Source organism: Euprymna scolopes, chromosome 15 (genome assembly GCF_053919585.1).
Source record: "Euprymna scolopes isolate OS-2025 chromosome 15, ASM5391958v1, whole genome shotgun sequence".
NCBI classification, from domain to species: Eukaryota; Metazoa; Mollusca; class Cephalopoda; order Sepiida; family Sepiolidae; genus Euprymna; species Euprymna scolopes.
Genome location: NC_136496.1, coordinates 91,309,268 through 91,313,640, shown reverse-complemented (window position 1 = coordinate 91,313,640; position 4,373 = coordinate 91,309,268).

The following is a 4,373-nucleotide window of genomic DNA, read 5'->3' as shown; positions in this document are numbered from 1 at the left end:
ACTTATTCTTAACATAATAATCTGTAATGTGAATGATTCACGCATACGAATTCGTAAAACAGAATTCATGAAACAGTTAGCAAGCAGATAAAAATACCCCACCCCACCCATGTACCAATTTTTTTCAATTTTAACTCCTTAGCCGCCCTTTTTCTGGATGAAAACCAATTAGTTTTCTACATATCTGAATGAATACCATATATACAAAGTTTCAAGTCTGTAGATCCAGAATTTGTTGAGTATATAGATTGAGAAGTGTCCTCACGCATTCTCACTTTTATAGATTAAAATAACTTTTTAACAAACTTTTTTAATAAAGTCTCTACAAGAAAACAATAACATGAAATCAAAGTTGGTGTGTGGAAATGTAAATTTTCGTAATAAATCCAAATCATGAAAAGTTAATTTTAAACGGTCATTTACCTCCCCTTGTTCAGAGTGGAGTTCTCCAAAAAAAAAAAAAAACGAAAGCAAAAATATTGCTGTCCAAACATAAAATACACAAGTGCTCAAATGGCTGAGATATCATGAAACTTGATAAGCAGATTGGAATAGCATCATAACTAGGATTATGTTAAACGTTTCATCTTTTTCTAAAATTGTGAGTGATATTAAGTATATATTGTAAGTATTTTTGCTTGAAATTTGTCATAAGTTTGGGAGGAAAAATATAAACACTATAGTTATATCTTACTGTTTTGTTGAAGATTAATGTTCCTCTATTATAAAATGCATTTTTCAATCTGGCCATAAGTCATAAAAATCGATTTACAACATCAAAATCTATAATTCAGTTATTTTATTACAATGTGCTAAGACTTGTTAATGGTTATATCATTAGAAACAAAATTTTAACTTTTTTTTTTTTTTACCTCAATATCCTGCTATATTAAGTTCCTTCATGATAAACTTGCTTTATGTGGAGTCGTGTTGTAAGTTATTTATAGAGTAAACATTGTCATAATTATCAATTTTTAAATTAACACTTGTATATAGAAACAGGGTAAGGTGTCTGTGAGAAGTGCCTAGAAGTGTTCTCTAGTTTTCCTATGTTAACAATTTGTTATGCATGCATAGAGAAGTAGTTTCCAAGATACGGTTACATCCTTCGTTCACCAAAATAAATTAAAACTATTTCTAATAATGGTGCTAATGCGCTTACTGATCCGCGCTATTTTTTTAAATCGTATTTCCAAGTTTAATTAAAGTTTTTTTTTTTTTTATTCAATTGTAAGGTTAAAGTACAGAATAGGTACAAAGCACCCTCCCCATGTTAAGAATGGCTTTTTAAATAACATTATTTCAGCACGGATCAGTAAGTGCATGAATACCCTAATAATTGCTATTTAATGTTAGATTAGTTTTTGAATCTTGTTGACATTTTTTTTTTTTTTTTTTTTTTTTTTTCTTTTTTCATGGTCATTTCTGGTTGCATAATTGACTGTTTTTGCTGTTTGGAAAGTTGTCGATTTGTTTTGTTTCATAGTAAGGCGATGTGCTATGATCCAATCTCTTATGAATGGCTGTTTCAGCCTCTTATTTCTTTTGTTTTTTAGAAGATCTGCTGAGAGTTGAATATAGAATTTTTTTTTTTTTTGTTTTGCAGATTTAGACGATACCATTGCTGGTTATACAATTACCTTGATGGTTTCGGCAGTTACATTTTGCCCAAATGAAGCATAGAATCTCATAAAGAGTTCAGCGTTGATAACGACGCCAGTAATGCTATACTATTTTAGATATTTTTGTTGCACTGGAGGTTGTTACATTTTCATTGTTTAATTACAGTGATTATGACATTGACTATTACGGTTACAAGTCCTGTCTTGAATCGAGTCCAAGTGGATACTGGCATACGGCATACCATAACTATCAGCTTGATGGGCAGAACTGCAGCTGTTCCTGTATTCAGATTTATTCAGCTTTTGCGAGGTGATATAGACAGTAGTTCAATTTCGTTGGTTACTTTGGTGTATATACAGAGCTTATGTATGTATGCCATCACTTGGTGAAGATGAGGAACAACGCCACCGAACATGCTCATTGTATGCTTCGAGGAGCAAGTTGATGTTGCCAGCTGCTTTGAGAGCTCAAACCCATCCTCCATAATTCTCAAGTGTCGCATATTTTTTTTTTTTTCCTAAGTTATCTTTTGGCAATATTTGCTAAAGTGCGCTATTTGATTCCAGCAGTTTTATTTCCATCTACTCTTGTTAGTGACAGCCTATTTAAAATTTTCCCATATACCACATTTGCTGCATCCATAGTTTAGCGCCACTTTTAAATCTGGATAATAGTCTGAGCTGTTAATTCTATACCTCCTATATGTTATCCTTGAGGTTCTTTTGTGTCTCGAGTTACATTATATGTGCATCGGAAACTAGCGGCAAAGATGCCATCATATCTCACCAAGTGATAGAAATTTTATTGTAATAACAATTACTGATCACTTATTAGTTTTTTGGGTTTTTTTTTATCTTGTTGGTGCATGTATATGCAGGACATGGTAAGAGGTTGAAGTGTATTATGACATGACATTAGAAAAATAGAAAGAATAAATTTTAAAAAAAAAAAAAAAAAAAAAAAAACATGCTCTGAGGACAGATAGAAAAAATAGATGATTTTGATAAAATGCCCTAGTATGAATTTTTTTTCCTTGATGTTTTGGAGAATTGGTTGTCTTTTCGGTTATTGCATCCAATATGAGATATATATATATATATATATATATATATTATTTTTTTTTTTTTTTTTTTTATCCTATTCCGGACTGATTATTTAAAAAGAATTTATTTTAGCAGGTTTCCCACTATCATCATGTGTCGTTAATTATAAAGAAAGCATTGTTATATTAACAGGTCTGAGTTTTTTGCGTTTTAATAGAATTCTTTTTTTTAAATTCAGAAAAGGCGGATTTCTGCTTGCTTTTAAATAAGAAATGGGTGACTTTTTTTTTTATTATTAGAATGCCAGTTCTAATTACTGAACTGCTGATTTTACCGTGAAGTCTTTGGCTTTGTAAAATCATGTTGGGAGTAAGGGAATTAGATGACTTTCTTCAAAGAATGACTTCCTGTCTCCTTCCTCTTTCAACATACACACTTGGTTTCTTTTTCTTGATTGATTTAGTTGAAATCAATTAGAATTGTTTAGAAAAAAGTGCTTCTCTCTCTCTCTCTCTCTCTCTCTCATGCAAAAAGGGACCATGGCTCCTATATTGGGAAATGTCTCATTTTCAGCCTTTTTATGCCACTGGCTACTCACAAAACGTATATACTAAAAAAAATAAAGTTTGTAATATTTATGTGTTAAGACTGTGTGCAGGTAAGAAGTGTGGTGTTTTCTTGTATTCTTACGCTGATTATGGAATATGCATAGGGAAGTAGTACCTAAGCTATTTTTATGTCTTGTTTATTATTTATAACACTTTCCCTTCATTTAATGTCACTTCCCCCTTGTTCAAGGGTCAGACTGCACGTGGAAATGATTAGCAAAAAAATCTTGCGTTGATTTCTGTGTGTATTTTCAGGAAAAAATGCTTCTACATTCCACTTTTTAACAAGACACTCATCTATTAATTGGCATGGAAGGTTTAAATGATTGTCAGCAATAAAAAAAAAAAAAAAAAAAGATTCACACACATATATATATATATATATATATATATATATATAATTTTTAATATCTGAATTGCAAAAAAAAAAAAAAATATCCTTAGCGCATACTTCATCAAATGTCTTTGTTTGTGTGTGTGTGTGTGTCCACGATATAATTAGACTAATTTTAATGCAAATTAATATTTTTGCGTCTTCTATGTATGATTATGTACATGTGAAAATACAGGTACACACATGCACTCTTATACTAAAACTGCTCCAGTCACATTTCATATTCTTTAGTTTAATTAGTATATAAATATATATAAACAACTGATGATCCGTGAAAACTTAATACTGTTTGAGAAAGCAGGTTTGTTCAATGATTGCAGAAGATTAAATGCCTTTTTGACAAAAGAATTTTCTAACAAAGGATTAAAAATTAAATTTGTATAAAAAATTAAATCTTTATATAGTTTTCACGATTAAAAAAGGCTTCAGACACACATAAATTTAGTATAATTAGTTTAATTGGTCAAATTGAAAAGGAATATTTACTTTTATGAACTTTGACCTCTTCAATAAATTGACTAAGATTATTTTGTTCTTGTGTGGATACAATATTTTCTACTCTTTCTCTCTCTCTCATTACATATATTAATAACTCTCGGTAGGGAACGTAATATTTTTTCCCATTATCTACTTAGTATTTCACAAGGATGCAGCTTTTACTTTGAAATCCACCTCTTTCACTTACCCACCCTTTTTTAACTTTGA